The following is an 8,762-nucleotide window of genomic DNA, read 5'->3' as shown; positions in this document are numbered from 1 at the left end:
ACGGGGGGGAGGGGGGGGGAGGGCGGGCGGGGGGGTCGGACGGGGGAGGGGGGGAGGGCGGGCGGGGGTCGGACGGGGGAGGGGGGGAGGGCGGGCGGGGTCGGACGGGGGAGGGCGGGCGGGGGTCGGACGGGGGAGGGGGGGAGGCGGGCGGGGGTCGGACGGGGGAGGGGGGAGGGCGGGCGGGGGTCGGACGGGGGAGGGGGGGAGGGGGTCGGACGGGGGAGGGGGGGAGGGGGTCGGACGGGGGAGGGGGGGGAGGGCGGGCGGGGGTCGGACGGGGGAGGGGGGGAGGGCGGGCGGGGGTCGGACGGGGGAGGGGGGGAGGGCGGGCGGGGGTCGGACGGGGAGGGGGGGAGGGCGGGCGGGGGTCGGACGGGGGAGGGGGGGAGGGCGGGCGGGGGTCGGACGGGGGGGGGGGAGGGCGGGCGGGGGGTCGGACGGGGGAGGGGGGGGAGGGCGGGGTCGGACGGGGAGGGGGGAGGGCGGGCGGGGGTCGGACGGGGGAGGGGGGGAGGGCGGGCGGGGGTCGGACGGGGAGGGGGGGAGGGCGGGCGGGGGTCGGACGGGGGAGGGGGGGAGGGGGGAGGGCGGGCGGGGGTCGGACGGGGGGAGGGGGGGGGGAGGGCGGGCGGGGGTCGGACGGGGGGAGGGGGGGAGGGCGGGCGGGGGTCGGACGGGGGAGGGGGGGAGGGCGGGCGGGGGTCGGACGGGGGAGGGGGGGGAGGGCGGGCGGGGGTCGGACGGGGGAGGGGGGAGGGCGGGCGGGGGTCGGACGGGGAGGGGGGGAGGGCGGGCGGGGTCGGACGGGGGAGGGGGGGAGGGCGGGCGGGGGTCGGACGGGGGAGGGGGGGAGGGCGGGCGGGGGTCGGACGGGGGAGGGGGGGAGGGCGGGCGGGGGTCGGACGGGGGAGGGGAGGAGGGCGGGCGGGGGTCGGACGGGGAGGGGGGGAGGGCGGGCGGGGGTCGGACGGGGGAGGGGGGGAGGGCGGGCGGGGGTCGGACGGGGGAGGGGGGGAGGGCGGGCGGGGGTCGGACGGGGGAGGGGGGGAGGGCGGGCGGGGGTCGGACGGGGGAGGGGGGGAGGGGGGGAGGGGGGGAGGGGGGGAGGGCGGGCGGGGGTCGGACGGGGGAGGGGGGGAGGGGGGGGAGGGCGGGCGGGGGTCGGACGGGGGAGGGGGGGAGGGTGGGCGGGGGGTCGGACGGGGGGGAGGGGGTGCGGGGGGCGGGGGGGAGGGGGGCAGGGTGGGCGGATTGGGGGAGGCGGGGCGGATTGGGGGAGGGGGGGGGCGGATTGGGCGGATTGGGGGAGGGGGGGGAGGGGGGAGGAGGGGGGAGGGGGGGGGAGGGGGGGAGGGGGGGAGGAGGGGGGGGAGGGGGGGGGGAGGAGGAGGGGGAAGGGTGGGCGGGTGGGCGGATCGGGGGAGGGTGGGCGGCGGATTGGTGGGGGTTGAGGTGGTTTGGGGGTTGTGGATTCGGGGAGGGTAGGGGGGTGCGGATCGGGGAGGGTGCGGATCGGGGAGGGTGCGGATCGGGGAGGGTGCGGATCGGGAGGGTGCGGATCGGGGAGGGTGCGGATCGGGGAGGGTTGGGGGTGTGCGGATTGGGGAGGGTTGTGGATTGGGGAGGGTTGGGGGGGTGGAGTGTGGGATGCGGATTGGGGAGGGTTGGGGGGATGCGGATTGGGACGATTGGGGGGGGTGCGGGTTGGGGGTGTTCGGATTGGGGAGGGTGTTCGGATTGGGGAGGGTGCGGGTTGGGGGTGTTCGGATTGGGGAGGGTGTTCGGATTGGGGAGGGTTGGGGGGGGATGTGGATTGGGGAGGGTTGGGGGTTTGCAGGTTGTGGAGGGTCGTGGATTTGGGGCGTTTGGGGAGGGGGGTGGGGTGTGGGGTGTGGGTTGGGGTGGGGTGTGGGTTGGGGAGGGGGGTGGGGTGTGGGTTGGGGAGGTGGAGTGTGGGATGCGGATTGGGGAGGGTTGGGGGGATGCGGATTGGGGCGATTGGGGGGGTGCGGGTTGGGGGTGTTCGGATTGGGGAGGGTGTTCGGATTGGGGAGGGTGCGGGTTGGGGGTGTTCGGATTGGGGAGGGTGTTCGGATTGGGGAGGGTGCGGGTTGGGGGTGTTCGGATTGGGGAGGGTGTTCGGATTGGGGAGGGTGCGGGTTGGGGGGGGGTGTTCGGATTGGGGAGGGTGCGGGTTGGGGGTGTTCGGATTGGGGAGGGTTGGGGGGGGATGTGGATTGGGGAGGGTTGGGGGTTTGCGGGTTGGGGAGGGTCGTGGATTTGGGGCGTTTGGGGAGGGGAGGGGGTGGGGTGTGGGGTGTGGGTTGGGGAGGGTCGGGGTGTGTGGGGTTGGGGTTGGGGAGGGGGTGGGGTGTGGATTGGGGAGGGGTTGGGGAGGGTGTGGGGTGTGGGTTGGGGAGGGGTTGGGGAGGGTGTGGGGTGTGGGTTGGGGAGGGGGTGGGGTGTGGGTGGGGTGTGGGTTGGGGAGGGGGTGGGGTGTGGGTTGGGGAGGGGGTGGGGTGTGGGTTGGGGAGGGGTTGGGGAGGGGTTGGGGAGGGGGTGGGGTGTGGGTTGGGGAGGGGGTGGGGTGTGGGTTGGGGTTGGGGAGGGGGTGGGGTGTGGGTTGGGGAGGGGGTGGGGAGGGTGTGGGGTGTGGGTTGGGGAGGGGTTGGGGTGTGGGTTGGGGAGGGGTTGGGGAGGGGGTGGGGTGTGGGTTGGGGTTGGGGAGGGGGTGGGGTGTGGGTTGGGGAGGGGTTGGGGAGGGTGTGGGGTGTGGGTTGGGGAGGGGGTGGGGTGTGGGTTGGGGAGGGGGTGGGGTGTGGGTTGGGGAGGGGGAGGGGGTGGGGTGTGGGTTGGGGAGGGGTGGGGGAGGGGGTGGGGTGTGGGGTTGGGGAGGGGTGGGGGAGGGGGTGGGGTGTGGGTTGGGGAGGGGGTGGGGTGTGGGTTGGGGAGGGGGTGGGGTGTGGGTGGGTTGTGGGTTGGGGAGGGGGTGGGTTGTGGGTTGGGGAGGGGGTGGGGTGTGGGTTGGGGAGGGGGTGGGTGTGGGTTGGGGAGGGGGTGGGGAGGGGGGTGGGGTGTGGGTTGGGGAGGGGGTGGGGTGTGGGTTGGGGAGGGGGTGGGGTGTGGGTTGGGGTTGGGGAGGGGGTGGGGTGTGGGTTGGGGAGGGGGTGGGTGTGGGTTGGGGTGGGGGTGGGGAGGGGGTGGGGTGTGGGTTGGGGAGGGGGTGGGGTGTGGGTTGGGGAGAGGTTGGGGAGGGGGTGGGGAGGGGTTGGGGAGGGGGTGGGGAGGGGTTGGGGAGGGGGTGGGGAGGGGTTGGGGAGGGGTTGGGGAGGGGGTGGGGAGGGGGGGTGGGGAGGGGGTTGGGGAGGGGGTTGGGGTGGGGGTTGGGGAGGGGTTGGGGAGGGGTTGGGGAGGGGTTGGGGAGGGGTTGGGGTGTGGGTTGGGGAGGGGGTGGGGAGGGGGTGGGGTGTGGGTTGGGGTTGGGAGGGGGTGGGGTGTGGGTTGGGGTTGGGGAGGGGGTGGGGTGTGGGTTGGGGAGGGGGTGGGGTGTGGGTTGGGGAGGGGGTGGGGTGTGGGTTGGGGAGGGGTTGGGGTTGGGGAGGGGGTGGGGTGTGGGTTGGGGAGGGGTTGGGGTGTGGGTTGGGGAGGGTTGGGGAGGGGTTGGGGTGTGGGTTGGGGAGGGGTTGGGGTGTGGGTTGGGGAGGGGGTGGGGTGTGGGTTGGGGAGGGGGTGGGGTGTGGGTTGGGGAGGGGTGGGGTGTGGGTTGGGGAGGGGGTGGGGTGTGGGTTGGGGTTGGGGAGGGGGTGGGGTGTGGGTTGGGGAGGGGGTGGGGTGTGGGTTGGGGAGGGGGTGGGGTGTGGGTTGGGGTTGGGGAGGGGGTGGGGTGTGGGTTGGGGAGGGGGTGGGGTGTGGGTTGGGGAGGGTGTGGGGTGTGGGTTGGGGAGGGGTTGGGAGGGGGTGGGTGTGGGTTGGGGAGGGGGTGGGGGTGGGGGGAGGGGGTGGGGTCTGGGTTGCGGAGGGGGTGGGGTGTGGGTTGGGGAGGGGGTGGGGAGGGGTGGGGTGTGGGTTGGGGAGGGGTTGGGGTGTATTTGTGGTGTATTGAGATAGAGCACAGTTTGGGGGGTGACCCCCATCCTCACAGAGGCGGCCTGCTCCCACCCCCAGCCCCACTCTCAGCCTCAGCTATTCCTCTCCAGTCCAGATCCTGGTCCTGCCATGAATTCTTCTCCCCTTCCCCTTCCCGCCACTCTCAGTCAGTTATTAAACAAACATTACCTTTCTGGAAGGTGAAGTGGGCAAAGGCGGGACAGGACGGAAGTAATCCGTTTCTTCCCTCCCCAGAGCCGCCGCCGTTTGCACCGGGAACGTGCGCCCATCCACTGCGCATACACCAGATCAAGCGCGGCGCTCTCTGGGAACTGTAGTTCCTCACCAGGCTGAGCAGCGGCATCATCGTGATTAGAGGACTACACTTCCCAGAGTGCCCCGCGACAGAACCCAAGCCTCTTCCTGCATTGACTGGCTCCACGTGTTCCTGGCTGGCATCCTTTCACGTTTGCTGTTAACATTGCTTGAGTAGGGCCCTCTTGTGGTACAGTGGTACTGTTCCTATCCAGGGCCAGGTTCAAGTCCCATCTGCTGCAGTGATGTGTGACAACAAAATTAGTTACCATGATGTAGAGGTGGGGTGGACAAAATTAAAAGCCACTGCTACCCGGCGAAGGAGCAGTGCTCTGAAAGCTTGTACTTCCAAATAAACCTGATTTGGAGATGCCGGTGTTGGACTAGGCTGTACAAATCACACAACATCAGGTTATAGTCCAACAGGTTTAATTGGAAGCACACCAGCTTTGGAGTGATGCTCCTTCATCAGGTGATAGGAGCGTCACTCCGAAAGCTAGTGTGCTTCCAATTAAATAAAAACAATGACTGCAGATGCTGGAAACCAGATTCTGGATTAGTGGTGCTGGAGGCCTGATCAAGGCCTAGCCTGAGGATGGTGTGAGGCTGGTGGCGGAGCATGGCTTGTTGAGATTGTGTCTTCTTGGAGTCGGGTTGTTTGTGGATGCAGCCCAAAGCAGGTGGTAAACGCCATCTAAGGCTAAATACTGGCACAAGACCGATAGTCAACAAGGGAAAGTTGAAAAGAACTTTGAACTAACTCCAACTGCCATGACCAGGGCCTCCAAGCCCTCCGTTTGTTCCTCTCCTGACGTCCCCAACAGTACCCTTCCACCGACACTCATTCGTTTCGCCGAACTGGTCCTCACCCTTAATAATTTCTCCTTCGAATCCTCCCACTTCCTCCAGACCAAAGGGGTAGCCATAGGTACACATATGGGCCCCCGGCTATGCCTGTCTCTTTTTTGGCTACATAGAACAGTCGATCTTCCGTAATTACACCGGCACCACTCCCCACCTCTTCCTCCGCTACAGTGATGACTGCATTAGCGCCACCTCGTGCTCCCGCGGGGAGGTTAAGCAATTCATCAACTTCACCAACACATTCCACCCTGACCTTAAATTTACCTGGACCATCTCTGACACCTCCCTCCCCTTCCTGGACCTCTCCATCTCCATTAATGACAACCGACTTGACACTGACATTTTTTACAAACCCACCGACTCCCACAGCTACCTGGATTACACCTCTTTTCACCCTACCTCTTGCAAAAATGCCATCCCGTATTCCCAATTCCTCCGCATCTGCCGTATCTGCTCCCAGGAGGACCAGTTCCACCACAGAACACACCAGATGGCCTCCTTCTTTAGAGACCACAATTTCCCTTCCCACGTGGTTAAAGATGTCCTCCAACACATCTAGTCCACATCCTGCACCTCCGCCCTCAGACCCCATCCCTCCAACCGTAACAAGGACAGAACGCCCCTGGTGCTCATTTTCCACCCTACCAACCTTTGCATAAACCAAATCATCCACTGACATTTCTGCCACCTCCAAAAAGACCCCACCACCAGGGATATATTTCCCTCCCCACCCCTTTCCGCCTTCCGCAAAGACCGTTCCCTCTGTGACTACCTGGTCAGGTCCACGCCCCCGTACAACCCACCCTCCCATCCTGGCACCTTCCCCCTGCCACTGCAGGAACTGCAAAACCTGCGCCCACACCTCCTCCCTCACCTCTATCCAAGGCCCTAAAGGAGCCTTCCACATCCATCAAAGTTTTACCTGCACATCCACTAATATCATTTATTGTATCCGTTGCTCCCGACGCGGTCTCCTCTACATTGGGGAGACTGGACGCCTCCTAGCAGAGTGCTTTAGGGAACATTTCCGCGACACCCACACCAATCAACCACACCGTCCTGTGGCCAAACATTTCAACGCCCCCTCCCACTCTTCCGAGGACATGGAGGTCCTGGGCCTCCTTCACCGCCGCTCCCTCACCACCAGACGCCTGAAGGAAGAACGCCTCATCTTCCACCTTGGAACACTTCAACCCCAGGGCATCAATGTGGACTTCAACAGTTTCCTCATTTCCCCTTCCCCCACCTTACCCTAGTTCCAAAGTTCCAGCTCAGCAATGTCCCCATGACTTGTCCTACCTGCCTATCTTCTTTTCCACCTATCCACTCCACCCTCCCCCCGCCCCCGACCTATCACCTTCATCCCATCCCCCACTCACCTATTATACTGTATGCTACTTTCTCCCCACCCCCATCCCCATCCTCCTCTTGCTTTTCTCTCCACCCTTCAGGCTCTCTGCCTTTATTCCTGAAGGGCTTTTGCCCGAAACGTTGATTTTACTGCTCCTCGGATGCTGCCTGAACTGCTTCCAATTAAACCTGTTGGACTATAACCTGGTGTTGTGTGATTTTTAACCAAATAAACCTGTTGGACTATAACTTGGTGTCATGTGACTTTTAGCAAAATTGGTGGTATCGTGGACAGTTTAGGCTATCTGAAATTACAAAGAGATTTTGGAAATTCGATTTTGGATTGGATAAATGTGAGGTATTATGGTAAAACAAATAAGGGTAGGACTTAGGCGGAAGTCGGTACTGCAAATGCTGGAGCATAGAGTCAAGATTAGAGCGCTGTTGGAAAAGCACAGCAGGTCAGGCAGCATCTGAGGAGAGGGAAAATCGACATTTTGGGCAAAAGCCCTTCATCAGGAATGAGGCTGAGAGCCTCGGGGGTGGAGAGATAAATGGGAGAGGGGTGGGGCTGGGGAGAAGGTAGCTGAGAGTGCAATAGATGGATGGAGGTGGGGGGTAAAGGTGATAGGTTGGAGAGGAGGGTGGAGCAGATAGGTGGGAAGGAGGATTGATGGGTGGGACAGGTCACAAGGACAGTGCTGAGCTGCAAGGTTGGAACTGGGGTAAGATTGGGGGAGGGGAAATGAGGAAGCTAGTGAAGTCCACATTGATGTCATGGGGTTGAAGGGTCCCAAGGCGGAAGATGAGGTATTCTTCCTCCAGGAGTCAGGTGGTAAGGGAGTGGCGATGGAGGAGGTCCAGGACCTGCATGTCCTCAGCAGAGTGGGAGAGGGAGTTGAAATGTTTGGCAACGGGGTGGTGGGGTTGATTGGTGTGGGTGTCCCTGAGATGAAGGACTTACACAATTAATGATATGTCCCTGGGTAGTGTTGAAGAATAGAGAGATTTAGGGTTTCAGATACATAATACCTTGAAGTTTGCATCACAGATAGACAGAGTGGTTAAGAAAAAGCTTGCAAGTTTCAAGTAAACCTGATTTGGAGATGGAGATGGGAAGCACTAGCTTCCAATTAAACCTGTTGGACTATAACCTGATGTTGTGTGATTTTTAACTCAATGCTGAAAATGTGTTGCTGGTAAAGTGCAGCAGGTCAGGCAGCATCCAATCAGCAGGAGAATCGATGTTTCGGGCATGAGCCCTTCTTCCGGAAGAAGGGCCCATGCCCGAAACGTCGATTCTCCTGCTCCTTGGATGCTGCCTGACCTGCTGCGCTTTTCCAGCAACACATTTTCAGCTCTTATCTCCAGCATCCGCAGTCCTCACTTTCTCCTAGCTGATTTTTAACTCAAGTAAACCTGTTGGACTATCATCCGGTGTCGTACGATTTTTGACTTTGTACACCCCGGGCCAATACCGGCACATCAAGAAGCCTGCTGTCTCCATTGCTCAGATCTTTGAGTATTGGAGTTGGGACATCATTTTGAGGTTGTCCAGGACATTGGAGAGGCCGCTTCTGGAGAACTGTGTGCAGTTCTGGTTGCCCTATTATAGGAAGGATATTATTAAACTGCGGAAGGTTCAGAAAAGATTTACCAGGATGCTGCTGGGAATGGAGGGTTTCAGTCATAAAAATAGGCTGGATAGGCTGGGACCTTTTTCTCATTGGAGTGTAAGAGGTCGAGGGGTGACCATATAGAGGTTTATAAAATCATGAAAGGCATTGATAATATGAAAGCAAAACTCCCTAAAGTCAGGGAGTTCAAAACTAGACAGTATATTTTTAAAGTGAGAGGAGAAAGATTTAAAAAGGAAATGAGGGCAACATTTTTACACAGAGAATGGTTAGTGTGTGAAATTAACTGTGTGTATAGTTGCAACATTTCAAAGATATTTGGCTAAGTACATGAATAGGAATGGTTGAGAGGGATATGGGCCAAGTGCAGGCAGATGGGACTGGTTTAGTTTAGGAACATGGTCGATGTGGATGAAGGTCTATTTTCATGCTGTATGCTGGACAGGTTGATTAGATTAGATTCCCTCCAGAGTGGAAACAGGCCCTTTAGCTCAACAAGTCCACACC

General features: G+C 62.4%; 1 protein-coding gene across 1 annotated transcript in view; it reads right to left on the bottom strand.

Annotated features, from left to right (window-relative positions):
- Window positions 1–4,389, bottom strand: part of fam210aa (family with sequence similarity 210 member Aa) — a 29,129-nt gene extending 24,740 nt beyond the window's left edge. Inside the window, exon 1 of the mRNA XM_072569791.1 lies at window positions 4,279–4,389. The gene's annotated coding sequence lies outside the window, so the exon portion shown is untranslated. The remainder of the gene's footprint in view (window positions 1–4,278) is intronic.
- Window positions 4,390–8,762: the final 4,373 nt, after the last annotated feature.

The sequence above is a fragment of the Chiloscyllium punctatum genome, chromosome 5 (genome assembly GCF_047496795.1).
Source record: "Chiloscyllium punctatum isolate Juve2018m chromosome 5, sChiPun1.3, whole genome shotgun sequence".
Taxonomy (NCBI): domain Eukaryota; kingdom Metazoa; phylum Chordata; class Chondrichthyes; order Orectolobiformes; family Hemiscylliidae; genus Chiloscyllium; species Chiloscyllium punctatum.
This window is presented reverse-complemented; position numbering and strand designations above follow the sequence as displayed.